Consider the following 15,666-nt stretch of genomic DNA (forward strand, 5'->3'; position numbering starts at 1 on the left):
GCACTCTGTCTTCCAGTATTACCACCGGATACATACATGCCACAGACACATAATTGGGTGAACCTTTTCAGATTGTGACTCAGCTTTGCTAAAGTCCCCAATTAGAGGTGTCCAGGGTTCTTAAGCACACTCTTTTTGCCTTGGACCACAACTTTATTTCTTTCTTTTTCTTTTCTTTTTCTTTCTCCCCTTTTTTTTTTCGTTTTTCTGCTTCTTCTCTTTTTTTTTTGTTTTTTGTTTGTATTCACTGCTTTTTCTTGCTTCAAGAATCATTTTTATGATTTTTCAGATCCTCAGTAACATGTCTCCTTTTTCATCATTCTTTCAAGAGCCAACAATTTTAACATTCATGAACCACAAATTCAAAAGACATATGCACTGTTCAAGCATACATTCAGAAAACAAAAGTATTGCCACCACATCAAACTAATTAAGCTAGTTTTAAAGATGAATTTGAAATCCTGTACTTCTTGTTCTTTTGTGATAAAAACAGTTTTCATTTAAGAAAGGTGATGGATTCATATTCATAGCTTTAAGGCATAGACACTAAGACACTAATGATCATAAGACATAAACATGGATAAACATAAAGCACTAAAATTCGAAAAACAGAAAAATAAAGAACAAGGAGATTAAAGAACGGGTCCACCTTAGTGATGGCGGCTCTTTCTTTCTCTTGAAGATCCTATGGAGTGCTTGAGCTCCTCAATGTCTCTTCCTTGTCTTTGTTGCTCCTCTCTCATGATCCTTTGATCTTCTCCAATTTCATGGAGGAGGATGGCATGTTCTTGGTGCTCCACCCTTAGTTGTCCCATGTTAGAACTTAATTTTCCTAGGGAGGTGTTAATTTGCTCCCAGTAGTCTTGTGGAGGAAAGTGCATCCCTTGAGGTATCTCAGGGATTTCTTGATGAGAGGGGTCTCTTGTTTGCTCCATCTTCTTCTTAGTGATGGGCTTGAGGTCATGCCTTCTCAGTTGAACCGGCTTTGGATGCCATAAATGGTTATGGAAAAACAAAAAGCAATGCTTTTACCACACCAAACTTAAAAGGTTTGCTCGTCCTCGAGCAAAAGAAGAAAGAAGAGAGTAGAAGAAGAAGAAATGGGGGAGAGGGAGATGGCTTTGTGGTTCGGCCAAAAAGGGGGAGAAGTGGTGGTTTATGAAGGATGGATGTGAGTGGTGAAGAGAAAGAGATGTTGAGGTGATTGGTGAATGGGAGAAGAAGAAGAGAGAGAGTGGTGGGGTTGGTGGGGATCCTGTGGGGTCCACAGATCCTGAGGTGTCAAGGAAAAGTCATCCCTGCACCAAATGTTGCTCAAAATCACGTTTTGAGCTATTTCTGGCGTTAAACGCCGGGCTGGTGCCCATTTCTGGCGTTTAACGCCAGGTTCTAGCCCTTTTCTGGCGTTTAACGCCAGTCTGGTGCCCCTTTCTGGCGTTAAACGCCCAGAATGGTGCCAGACTGGGCGTTAAACGCCCAACTGCTAGCCTCACTGGCGTTTAAACGCCAGTGAGTTCTTCCTCCAGGGTGTGCTGTTTTTCTTCCTGTTTTTCATTCTGTTTTTGCTTTTTCAATGGATTTTGTGACTTCTCATGATCATCAACCTACAAAAAACATAAAATAATCAAAAGAAACTATATAAAATATAATCATTGGGTTGCCTCCCAACAAGCGCTTCTTTAATGTCATTAGCTTGACAGAGGACTCTCATGGAGCCTCAGAAATACTCAGAACCGTGTTGGAACCTCCCAACACCAAACTTAGAGTTTGAATGTGGGGGTTCAACACCAAACTTAGAGTTTGGTTGTGGCCTCCCAACACCAAACTTAGAGTTTGACTGTGGGGGCTCTACTTGGCTCTGTTTTGAGAGAAGCTCTTCATGCTTCCTCTCCATGATGACAGAGGGATATCCCTGAGCCTTAAACACATAGGATTCTTCATTCACTTGAATGATCAGTTCACCTCCATCAACATCAATCACAGCCTTTGCTGTGGCTAGGAAGGGTCTGCCAAGGATGATGGATTCATCCATGCACTTCCCAGTCTCTAGGACTATGAAGTCAGTAGGGATGTAATGGTCTTCAATCTTCACCAAAACATTCTCTACAAGTCCATGAGCTTGTTTTCTTGAATTGTCTGCCATCTCTAATGAGATTCTTGCAGCTTGTACCTCAAAGATCCCTAATTTCTCCATTACAGAGAGGGGCATGAGGTTTACACTTGACCCTAAGTCACACAAGGCCTTCTTGAAGGTCATGGTGCCTATGGTACAAGGTATAGAAAACTTCCCAGGATCCTGCCTCTTTTGAGGCAGTTTCTGCCTAGACAAGTCATCCAGTTCTTTGGTGAGCAAAGGTGGTTCATCCTCCCAAGTCTCATTTCCAAATAACTTGTCATTTAGCTTCATGATTGCTTCAAGGTATTTAGCAACTTGCTCTTCAGTGACATACTCATCCTCTTCAGAGGAAGAATACTCATCAGAGCTCATGAATGGCAGAAGTAAGTCCAATGGAATCTCTATGGTCTCATTTTGAGCCTCAGATTCCCATTGTTCCTCATTGAGGAACTCAGAGGAGATTGGTGCACGCCCATTGGGGTCTTCCTCAATGGCGTCCACCTCCTCTCTTTCCTCTCCATATTCGGCCATGGTTATGGCTTTGCACTCTCCCTTTGTATTTTCTTCTGTATTGCTTGGAAGAGTACTTGGAGGGAGTTCAGTAATTTTCTTGCTCAGCTGACCCACTTGTCCTTCCAAATTTCTGATGGAGGACCTTGTTTCATTCATGAAACTTTGAGTGGTTTTGATTAGATCAGAGACCATTGTTGCTAAGTCAGAGGTATTCTGCTTAGAACTCTCTGTCTGTTGCTGAGAAGATGATGGAAAAGGCTTGCCATTGCTAAACCTGTTTCTTCCACCATTATTGTTGAAACCTTGTTGAGGTCTCTCTTGATTCTTCCATGAGAAATTTGGGTGATTTCTCCATGAAGAATTATAGGTGTTTCCATAGGGTTCTCCTAGGTAATTCACCTCTTCCATTGAAGGGTTCTCAGGATCATAAGCTTCTTCTTCAGATGAAGCCTCCTTAGTACTGTTTGGTGCGTTTTGCATTCCAGACAGACTTTGAGAAATCAAATTGACTTGTTGAGTCAATATCTTGTTCTGAGCCAATATGGCATTCAGAGTATCAATTTCAAGAACTCCTTTCTTCTGATTAGTCCCATTGTTTACAGGATTCCTTTCAGAAGTGTACATGAATTGGTTATTTGCAACCATTTCAATTAGTTCTTGAGCCTCTGTAGGCGTCTTCTTCAAGTGAAGAGATCCTCCAGCAGAGCTATCCAAAGACATCTTGGATAGTTCAGAGAGACTATCATAGAAAATACCTATGATGCTCCATTCAGAAAGCATGTCAGAAGGACATCTTCTGATCAATTGTTTGTATCTTTCCCAAGCTTCATAGAGGGATTCTCCATCCTTCTGTCTGAAGGTTTGGACTTCCACTCTAAGCTTACTCAATTTTTGAGGTGGAAAGAACTTTGCCAAGAAGGCATTGACTAGCTTTTCCCATGAGTCTAGACTTTCTTTAGGTTGTGAGTCCAACCAAGTCCTAGCTCTGTCTCTTACAGCAAAAGGGAATAGCATAAGTCTGTAGACCTCAGGGTCAACCCCATTAGTCTTGACAGTGTCACAGATTTGCAAGAATTCAGCTAAGAACTGATGAGGATCTTCCATTGGAAGTCCATGGAACTTGCAATTCTGTTGCATTAGAGAAACTAATTGAGGCTTAAGCTCAAAGTTGTTTGCTCCAATGGCAGGGATAGAGATGCTTCTCCCATAAAAATCAGGAGTAGGTGCAGTAAAGTCACCCAGCACCTTCCTTGCATTGTTTGCATTATTGTTGTTTTCGGCTGCCATATCTTCTTCTTCCTTGAAGAATTCGGTCAGGTCCTCTAAAGAGAGTTGTGCTTTGGCTTCTCTTAGCTTTCTCTTCAAGGTCCTTTCGGGTTCAGGGTCAGCTTTAACAAGAATGCCTTTGTCTTTGTTCCTGCTCATATGAAAGAGAAGAAAACAAGAAAATATGGAATCCTCTATGTCACAGTATAGAGATTCCTTGAGGTGTCAGAGGAAGAAAAATGGAAGACAGAAGTAGAAAATTCGAACTTATCAAAGAAGTTGGAGTTCGAATTTTTGCATTAAGGAATAGAGTTAGTCCAAAAATAGAAGGATGTGAAAAGAAGGGAAGTAATTTTCGAAAATTTAAGTAAAAGATTTTGAAAATATTTTTGAAAAACACAAATTGATTTTCAAAAATAAGAGTGGAAAAGAAATCAAGTGATTTTTGAAAAAAAATTTTGAAATTAGAAATTAAAAAGATTTGATTGAAAACTATTTTGAAAAAGATGTGGTTAAGAAGATATGATTGGTTTTAAAAAAATGTGATTGAAAAGATATGATTTGAAAACAATTTTAAAAAGATATGATTTGAAAACAATTTTAAAAGATATGATTTTAAAAATTAATGACTTGCCTAACAAGAAAAGATATGATTCAAGCATAAAACCTTCCTCAACAGAAAAGGCCAAAAATGTTCAATCAAATCATTAATTGTTAGTAAGTATCTTTGAAAAAGGAAAGAAATTGATTTTGAAAACATTTGATTGAAAAGATATGATTTGAAAAAGATTTGATTTTGAAAAACTTTGAAAACTTGAAAAAAATTGATTTTGAAAACAAAATCTTCCCCCTTTGCCATCCTGGCGTTAAACGCCCAGAATGGTGCTCATTCTGGCGTTTAACGCCCAAACTACTACCTTTTTGGGCGTTAAACGCCCAGCCAGGCACCCTGGCTGGCGTTTAAACGCCAGTCTATCTTCTTCACTGGGCATTTTTGAATGCTCAGCTTTTTCTGTGTGATTCCTCTGCAGTATGTTCTGAATCTTCAATTCTCTGTATTATTGACTTGAAAAGACACAAATTAAAAATATTTTTGGATTTTTAATAATGAGGAATAATCAAAATGCAACTAAAATCAAATAACAATGCATGCAAGACACCAAACTTAGCAGTTTGTATATATGGGAAACAACAAAACACTCAAGTCAATAGAATTCAAAGATCAAAACAAGAAAATCATCAAGAACAACTTGAAGATTAGTGAAGACACATGCATAAATTCGAAAAATGCAAGAAAAATAGAAACATGCAGTTGACACCAAACTTAAAATTAGACACTAGACCCAAACAAAAGATATTTTTGGTTTTTATGATTTTGTAATTTTTTTTTGGCTTTTTTCGAAAATTAAGTGAAAAGGAAAATAAAGGTATCAAAATTCTTAATGAGAATTCCAGGAATCATGCAATGTTAGTCTAAAGCTTTAGTCTAAAGGAATTAGACATGGCCGGCTAAGCTTCAGCAGGACATTGCATTCAAGAGCTAAATTGATGAAAATCAATCAGCTTTGGTGATGATAAGAACATCACCTTGAAACACTAGAATTCATTCTTAAGAACTCTGAAGAAAAATACCTAATCTAAGCAACAAGATGAACCGTCAGTTGTCCATACATAAGAACAATCCCCGGCAACGGCGCCAAAAACTTGGTGCACGAAATTGTGAACACTACAACTTCGCACAACTAACCAGCAAGTGCACTGGGTCGTCCAAGTAATAAACCTTACGCGAGTAAGGGTCGATCCCACGGAGATTGGTCGTATGAAGCAAGCTATGGTCACCTTGTAAATCTCAGTCAGGCAGACTCAAATGGGTATAGATGATGAACGAAAATAACATAAAGATAAAGATAGAGATACTTATGTATATCATTGGTGTAAGAGCTTCAGACAAGCATATGAAGATGCCTTCCCTTCCGTCTCTCTGCTTTCCTACTGTCTTCATCCAATCCTTCTTACTCCTTTCCATGGCAAGCTCGTGTAGGGTTTCACTGTTGTCAGCAGCTACCTCCCATCCGCGCAGTGAAAGCTAATGCACACACTCTGTCACAGTGGTGCCAATCACCGGTTTGGTTCCCTCCCCTACCGGAATAGAATCACTCTTTTGCGTCTGTCACTAACGCCCAGTAGGTTACAGGTTTGAAGCACGTCACAGTTATTCAATCATTGAATCCTACTCAGAATACCACAGACAAGGTTTAGACCTTCCGGATTCTCTTGAATGCCGCCATCAGGTCCTGCCTATACCACGAAGATTCCGAAGAATCCAAGAGATATTCACTAAGCCTCAGATGCTTGTAGAACAAGAATGGTTGTCAGTCACCTTGTTCATAGGTGAGAATGATGATGAGTGTCAATCATCACCTTCATCAAGTTGAAGAACAAGTGATATCTTGGTAAAAGAACAAGCGGAATTGAATAGAAGAACAATAGTAATTGCATTAATACTCGAGGTACAACAGAGCTCCACACCTTAATCTATGGTGTGTAGAAACTCCACCGTTGAAAATACATAAGAACAAAGTCTAGGCATGGCCGTGAGGCCAGCCCTCAAATGATCTAAGAACTAGATGTCCGAAGATGAAAATACAATAGTAAAAGGTCCTACTTATAGAAAACTAGTAGCCTAAGGTGTACAAAGATGAGTAAATGACATAAAAATCCACTTCCGGGCCCACTTGGTGTGTGCTTGGGCTGAGCAATGGAGCATTTTCGTGTAGAGACGTTTTCTGGAGTTAAACGCCAGCTTTCATGCCAGTTTGGGCGTTTAACTCCAAGTTTTATGCCAGTTCCGGCGTTTAACGCTGGAATTTCTTGAGGTGACTTTGAACGCCGGTTTGGGCCATCAAATCTTGGGCAAAGTATGGACTATCATATATTGCTGGAAAGCCCAGGATGTCTACTTTCCAACGCCGTTGAGAGCGCGCCAATTGGGCTTCTGTAGCTCCATAAAATCCACTTCGAGTGCAGGGAGGTCAGAATCCAACAGCATCTGTAGTCCTTTTAAGTCTCTGGATCAGATTTTTGCTCAGATCCCTCAATTTCAGCCAGAAAATACCTGAAATCACAGAAAAACACACAAACTCATAGTAAAGTCCAGAAAAGTGAATTTTAACTAAAAACTGATAAAAATATACTAAGAACTCAACTAAAACTACTAAAAACATACTAAAAACAATGCCAAAAAGCGTACAAATTATCCGCTCATCAATAACTAACACATAAAATAAAGATAGAGATACTTATGTAGTTCATTGGTGAGAATTTCAGATAAGCGTATGGGGATGCTTTGTCCCTTCCGTCTCTCTGCTTTCCTACTGTCTTCATCCAATCCTTCTTACTCCTTTCCTTGGCAAGCTGTATGTTGGGCATCACCGTTGTCAATGGCTACAGTCCCGTCCTCTCAGTGAAAATGTTCAACACGCTCTGTCACAGCACGGCTATTCAGCTGTCGGTTCTTGATCATGTCGGAAGAGAATCCAGTGATTCTTTTGCGTCTGTCACTAACGCCCCACAATTGCGAGTTTGAAGCTCGTCACAGTCATTCAATCCTTGAATCCTACTCAGAATACCACAGACAAGGTTTAGACCTTCCGGATTCTCTTGAATGCCGCCATCAATTCTAGCTTATACCACGAAGATTCCGATTAAGGGATACAAGAGATACACATTCAAGCCTTGTTTGCTTGTAGAACGGAAGTGGTTGTCAGGCACGCGTTCATAAGTGAGAATGATGATGAGCGTCACATAATCATCACATTCATCAAGTTCTTGAGTGCGAATGAATATCTTGGAATAAGAATAAGCTGAATTGAATAGAAGAACAATAGTAATTGCATTAATACTCGAGGTACAGCAGAGCTCCACACTTTAATTAATGGTGTGTAGAAACTCCACCGTTGAAAATACATAAGAACAAGGTCTAGGCATGGCCGAGAGGCCAGCCCCCATGATCTAAGAACTAGACGTCCAAAGATGATCCTAAGATCTAAAGTGATCAAAAGATGAAAAATACAATAACATAAGGTCCTATTTGTAGAGAACTAGTAGCTTAGGGTTTACAAAGATGAGTAAATGACATAAAAATCCACTTCCGGGCTCACTTGGTGTGTGCTTGGGCTGAGCATTGAAGCTTTCATGTGTAGAGACTTTTCTTGGAGTTAAACGCCAGCTTTTGTGCCAGTTTGGGCGTTTAACTCCCATTCTTGTGCTAGTTCCGGCGTTAAACACCAGAATTCTTGAGCTGACTTGGAACGCCTGTTTGGGCCATCAAATCACGGGCAAAGTATGAATTATTATAAATTGCTGGAAAGCCTAGGATGTCTACTTTCCAACGCATATGAGAGCGCGCCAATTGGGCTTTTGTAGCTCCAGAAAATCTACTTCGAGTGCAGGGAGATCAGAATCCAACAGCATCTGCAGTCCTTTTCAGCTTCTGAATCAGATTTTTGCTCAGGTCCCTCAATTTTAGCCAGAAAATACCTGAAATCACAGAAAAACACACAAACTCATAGTAAAGTCCAGAAAAGTTAATTTTAACTAAAAACTAATAAAAATATAATAAAAACTAACTAAAACATGCTAAAAACATACTAAAAACAATGCCAAAAAGCGTATAAATTATCCGCTCATCACAACACCAAACTTAAATTGTTGCTTGTCCCCAAGCAACTGAAAATCAAATAAGATAAAAAGAAGAGAATATGCAATGAATTACAAAAACATCTATGTAGATCAGTATTAATTAGATGAGCGGGGCTTTTAGCTTTTTTCCTCTGAACAGTTTTGGCATCTCACTCTATCCTTTGAAATTCAGAATGATTGGCTTCTATAGGAACTCAGAATCCAGATAGTGTTATTGATTCTCCTAGTTAAGTATGATGATTCTTGAACACAGCTACTTTATGAGTCTTGGCCGTGGCCCAAAGCACTCTGTCTTCCAGTATTACCACCGGATACATACATGCCACAGACACATAACTGGGTGAACCTTTTCAGATTGTGACTCAGCTTTGCTAGAGTCCCCAATTAGAGGTGTTCAGGGTTCTTAAGCACACTCTTTTTGCCTTGGATCACAACTTTATTATTGTTTTCTTTTTCTTTTTCCCTTTTTTTTTGTTTTTTTTATATATATATATTCACTGCTTTTTCTTGCTTCAAGAATCATTTTTATGATTTTTCAGATCCTCAGTAACATGTCTCCTTTTTTCATCATTCTTTCAAGAGCCAACATTCATGAACAACAAATTCAAAAGACATATGCACTATTCAAGCATACATTCAAAAGTTAAAGTATTCCCACCACATCAAAATAATTAATCTGTTATAAAATTCAGAATTCATGCAATTCTTCTCTTTTTCAATTAAGAACATTTTCCATTTAAGAAAGGTGATGGATTCATAGGACATTCATAACTTTAAGGCATAGACACTAAGACACTAATGATCATGTAATAAGACACAAACATAGATAAACATAAGCATAAAAATTCGAAAAATAGGAAAATAAAGAACAAGGAAATTAAAGAATGGGTCCACCTTAGTGATGGTGGCTTGTTCTTCCTCTTGAAGATCTTATGGAGTGCTTGAGCTCCTCAATTTCTCTTCCTTGCCTTTGTTGCTCCTCTCTCAGGATTCTTTGATCTTCTATAATTTCATGGAGGAGGATGGAATGTTCTTGGTGCTCCACCCTTAGTTGTCGCATGTTGGAACTCAATTCTCCTAGGGGGGTGTTGATTTGATCCCAATAGTTTTGTGGAGGAAAGTGCATCCCTTGAGGCATCTCAGGGATTTCATGATGAGTGGGATCTCTTGTTTGCTCAATCCTTTTCTTAGTGATGGGCTTGTCCTCATCAATGAGGATGTCTCCCTCTATGTTAACTCCGACTGAATAACAGAGGTGACAAATGAGATGAGGGAAGGCTAACCTTGCCAAGGTAGAGGACTTGTCCGCCACCTTATAAAGTTCTTGGGAAATAGCCTCATGAACTTCTATTTCCTCTCCAATCATTGATGCCAGGGCATCTTGGCCAGTTTCACTGACCTTTTTTTTACTATTTTTAGGGTAGTTTCATGCATTTCCTTAGGAAATAAGCTAGTTTTGGGTAGATATTCACTTATACCTTGATTCAAGCATACATTGTGCATTTTACATGATTTCATGAGGATTTTGCATGAGTTTAGTGACAAATTGTATGTTGCATTACCCATGACTTGGACTAGAACTTTAATGCACTCTATTGCTTGATTTCAGGACCAAAGGAAGCAAGGAAGAACCACTTAGCAGTCACGTTAATCTAATTAACGTAGCCACTAACGTGGAATGGGAGGTAACTTGCAAAGTTGATGAGAAAAGTGAATGCCAATAACAATCTCGAAGCCATGATTGCCCACGTTAAGAGTCACGTTAACTAAGTTAACGTGAACTCTAACGTGAAGAAGGGACTTTGAGCCAACGTTAGTGACACTTAACATTATCACTAACATTGGCCAATGATCATAAGTGGCCACGTTAAAGTTCACGTTAACTTAGTTAACGTGACTCTTAACGTTAAAAGGGGGAAGGAAGCCAACGTTAGTGACATTCAACATTGTCACTAACTTTGGCCTAAGGTGCAATATACCACGTTAACTTCCACGTTAACTTGGTTAACGTGGGAGCTAACGTAAGAGGCAAGGGAGGTCGACAACGTTAGTGACACCCAACATTGTCACTAACATTGGAAGCACCCACAAAACCCCCAAGGAACCACGTTAACTTTCACGTTAACTTAGTTAACGTGGAAGCTAACGTTGATGAGTAAAAGATGAGCCAATGTTAGTGACACTCAACATTGTCACTAACATTGGGGATGGCTAAGAATGGCCACGTTAGAAGCCACGTTAACTTCGTTAACGTGGGACTCTAACGTGAGACATAGGGGAACACTGGAATGTTAGTGACAATGTTAAGTGTCACTAACGTTCTCGAAGGTTGGCAAGGCCACGTTAGAAGCCACGTTAACCTAGTTAACGTGGGACTCTAACGTGAGACATAGGGGCACACTGGAACGTTAGTGACAATGTTAAGTGACACTAACATTCTCGAAGGTTGGCAAGGCCACGTTAGAAGCCATGTTAGCCTAGTTAACATGGGCTCTAACGTGAGGCAAAGGGGTTCATTGGAACGTTAGTAACAATTTTGAGTGTCACTAACGTTCTCGAACTCATACTAAACGATAACACCCCTAACGTCCTAAGCTAAAGTCTCTGCCCACTTCACACTTTCTCTCTGCAAGTAAAACCAAGCCCAAATGAAGAAGAGAACTGCTTCAAACTCAAGATCCAAAGGCCCGAGACTTGAAGAGCCAACTAGAAGCTGAGAAGAGTAGTATATATAGGAGTAGCTTTGAATTATTTGAGGAGTTCTGCAAGTTGGAAAACTACTCTCTGTATTTTACTTTCTCTGCTCTTCTAGTTCCATGATGTATTCTCCATCTTTGTTTTCATTTTCTGGAGCTATAAACAACTAAACCCCTTTCATTGGGTTAGGGAGCTCTGTTGTAATTTGATGGATCAATACTAGTTTTCATTATTCTTCTTCTATCTTTTCTCTTGATTTTACTTGAAAGCTTTCGATCTTCATCCAATTGGGTAGTTATCTTGGAAAAGAAGCTATTCAAACTTGGATCTCTTCTGAACCTTGAAAGAGGAATGAAGAGATCGAGCTAGAAATGCTTTCTCATGCTGGACCAAATTGGGTTTGGATGGATATGTGACTACAATCCTATCAATACTTGATTTGGGAAATGCATGTGGTATAATTAGTGACCACACTTCATCTCTTCTCATGAGCAATTGACCAAGGAATTGGCTATTGATCAAGATTTGAGAGATTAAATTGCAAGAAATTGTAATTCAATCAATTAAGATTGCCAAAGAGATCAATGAGTGCATTGATTGAGGAAGAGATGAAAATGAACTTGATCCGGAGAATTGCAACATCTCCTGCGCCCAATGAACTCCCCAATTCTGATCTCACCCATTCTCTTTAATTTTTGCGTTTACTTTTATGAGCAAACACCCCATTCCCATTTACAATTATGCAATTTACTTCCAGTCATTTACTTCCAGCTCTTTAATTCTAGCATTTACTTTTTCTGTCATTTACATTACCGCCATTTTATTTTCTGCAAATCTCACCCCAAATTCTGAATTCGCTCAACTAGAACATTCTTCTAATTAAAGTTGCTTGATCAATCAATCCTTGTGGGATTTGACCTCACTCTATTGTGAGTTTTTACTTGACGACAAATTCGGTACACTTGCCGAAGGAAATTTGTTGAGAGACAGTTTCCACCTGCATCAAGTTTATGGCGCCGTTGCCGGGGATTGATTGTGCATCAACAATGATTAAATTAGGAGATCACTAGATTGAGCATTTTTGTTTTGTTTGATTTAATTTTCTGTTTGAGTAATTTACTTTCTGTCTTAGTTAACTTCTTCCCTTCCCCTCTACTCTTTCGTGTTCTTTGTTATTTACCATTCATTTTGCTAACCCACTAACTGTTTGATATATTGCATCACTCACAACTAACAGTAATTCTAACAGCAATACTATCTGCACATATTGTTACTTGCTTGTACTTGTTGGTTGTATGACAGGGAGAAGAAGCGGGGCTTCAACTTCCTTCGATTCTGAACCAGAGAGGACCCTCCTTAGATTAAGGAGGGAAGCAAGTGCAGAACGTGCAATCGGTGCTGAAGAGGAGGAACACTTTGAACTAAACATGTAAGGCAACATGGAAAACCAACATGAAGAAGAGGCTCATAACCATGGGGGAGGAGGTAGAGCAAATCATGCTGGGGAGGATAGAAGAGTATTAGGCTCTTACATCAATCCATACCCAGGCAACTGTGGAAGTAGCATCCAAAAGCCAACAATCCATGCCAACAATTTCGAGCTAAAACCTCAGCTCATCACTCTTATGCAGAATAATTGCTCATTTGGAGGAGGTGCTCAAGAAGATCCGAATCAACACTTGACCACTGATGAGCAGATAATTTATATGCTTTTTGGCATTGTTTTTAGGTAGTTTTTAGTAAGTTCAAGCTATTTTTAGGGATGTTTTCATTAGTTTTTATGTTAAATTCACATTTCTGGACTTTACTATGAGTTTGTGTGTTTTTCTATAATTTCAGGTAATTTCTGGCTGAAATTGAGGGACTTGAGCAAAACTCTGAAAAAGGTTGACAAAAGGACTGCTGATGCTGTTGGAATCTGACCTCCCTGCACTCAAAATGGATTTTCTAGAGCTACAGAACTCCAAATGGCGCGCTCTCAACGGCGTAGGAAATTAGACATCCAGAGCTTTCCAGCAATATATAATAGTCCATACTTTATTCGGGAATTGATGACATAAAGTGGCGCTCAACTCCAAGTACATGCTGCTGTCTGGAGTTAAACGCCAGAAACTCGTCATAACCCGGAGTTGAACGCCAGAAACACGCTATAACTCGGCGTTCAACTCCAAGAAAAGCCTCAGCCCGTGGATAGATCAAGCTCAGCCCAAGCATACACCAAGTGGGTCCCGGAAGTGGATTTATGCATCAATTACTTACTCATGTAAACCCTAGTAGCTAGTCTAGTATATATAGGACATTTAACTATTGCATTAGATGTCTTTTTACCATGTTTCATCTTTGGTCTCAGCTTTGTTTTTATTCTTCATCTTAAGAGGCTATTGATCACATTTTAGGAGGGCTGGCCATTCGGCCATGCCTGAACCTTTCACTTATGTATTTTCAACGGTGGAGTTTCTGCACACCATAGATTAAGGGTGTGGAGCTCTGCTGTACCTCAAGTTTCAATACAATTACTATTATTTTCTATTCAATTCTCTTTTATTCTTATTCCAAGATATACATTGCACTTCAACTTGATGAATGTGATGATCCGTGACACTCATCATCATTCTCACCTATGAATGCGCGTGACTGACAACCACTTCCGTTCTACTTTAGGCCGGGCGCATATCTCTTAGATTCCCCAACAGAATCTTCGTGGTATAAGCTAGATAGATGGCGGCATTCATGGGGATCCGGAAAGTCTAACCTTGTCTGTGGTATTTCGAGTAGGATCCCGGGAATCCGGAAAGTCTAACCTTGTCTGTGGTATTCCGAGTAAGATTCCGGTATTGAATGACTGTGATGGGCTTCAAACTCCTGAAGGCTGGGCGTTAGTGACAGACGCAAAATAATCAAGGGATTCTATTCCAACCTGATTGAGAACCGACAGATGATTAGCCGTGCTGTGACAGAGCATTTGGACCATTTTCACTGAGAGGATGGGATGTAGCCATCGGTAAGGGTGATGCCTCCAGACGATTAGCCATGCAGGGACAGCGCATAGGACCATTTTTCCGAGAGGATGAAAAGTAGCCATTGACGACGGTGATGCCCTACATACAGCTTTCCATGGAAAGGAGTAAGAAGGATTGGATGAATGTAATAAGAAAGTAGAAATACAAGAGGAGCACAGCATCTCCATACGCCTATCTGAAATTCCCACTATTGATTTACATAAGTATTTCTATCCCTTTTTATTTTATTTATCTTTATTTATCCAATCTAATCACATTTGACTTTATGAATCCACTTAACTGAGATTTACAAGGTGACCATAGCTTACTTCATACAAACAATCTCTGTGGGATCGACCCTTACTCACGTAAGGTTTATTACTTGGACGACCCAGTACACTTGCTAGTTAGTTGAACGAAGTTGTGGAAAGAAAGTGCTGAGTTAATAAATGCACATACCAAAGAGCCAATATTGTTGATCACAATTTCGTCCACCAAGTTTTTGGCGCCGTTGCCGGGGATTGTTCGAGTATGGACAACTGACGGTTCATCTTATTGCTCAGATTAGGTAATTTTCTTTTCAAAAAATTTTTCAAAAATCTTTTTCAAAATTTTTCTTTTCTTTTTCGTTTTTCCAAACCTTATTTTCGAAAAAATTTATAAAAATCCAAAAAAATTAATAAAATCAAAAAAATCAAAAATATTTTGTGTTTCTTGTTTGAGTCTTGAGTCAATTTTTAAGTTTGGTGTCAATTGCATGTTTTTAAAATCTATGCATTATTTTTTCGAAAATTCCATGCATTCATAGTGTTCTTCATGATCTTCAAGTTGTTCTTGACAAGTCTTCTTGTTTGATCTTGATGTTTTCTTGCTTTGTGTTGTTTGTTGTTTTTCATATGCATTTTTCGTTTGTTAGAGTCCATGCATTAAAGATTTCTAAGTGTAGTGTCTTGCATGCTTTCTTTGCATCAAAAATTTTTCAAAAATATATTCTTGATGTTCATCTTGATCTTCAAGGTGTTCTTGGTGTTCATCTTGACATTCATAGTGTTCTTGCATGCATCATGTGTTTTGATCCAAAATTTTTATGTTTTGGGTCATGTTTGTGTTTTTCTGTCTCATAATTAAAAATTTAAAATTCAAAAAAATATCTTTTCCTTTTTTTCTCTCAAAATTTCGAAAATTTGAAGTTGACTTAGTCAAAAATTTTCAAAATTAGTTGTTTCTTACAAGTCAAGTCAAATTTTCAATTTTAAAAATCTTATCTTTTCAAAATCTTTTTCAAAAATTATATCTTTTTCATTTTTTTCTTTTCTTCTATTTTTCGAAAATTCACCAACAATTAATGTGATTGGTTCAAAAATTTGAAGTTTG

At 38.9% G+C, this 15,666-nt stretch overlaps 1 non-coding gene across 1 annotated transcript; it reads left to right on the forward strand.

Annotated features, from left to right (window-relative positions):
* Window positions 1–3,403: 3,403 nt before the first annotated feature.
* LOC130958294 (small nucleolar RNA R71) lies at window positions 3,404–3,511 on the forward strand. The gene has a single exon (XR_009077423.1). It is a non-coding gene; the product is annotated as a small nucleolar RNA R71 (small nucleolar RNA).
* The last annotated feature ends 12,155 nt before the right edge of the window (window positions 3,512–15,666 follow it).

Source organism: Arachis stenosperma, chromosome 10 (assembly GCF_014773155.1).
Source record: "Arachis stenosperma cultivar V10309 chromosome 10, arast.V10309.gnm1.PFL2, whole genome shotgun sequence".
Lineage (NCBI taxonomy): Eukaryota > Viridiplantae > Streptophyta > Magnoliopsida > Fabales > Fabaceae > Arachis > Arachis stenosperma.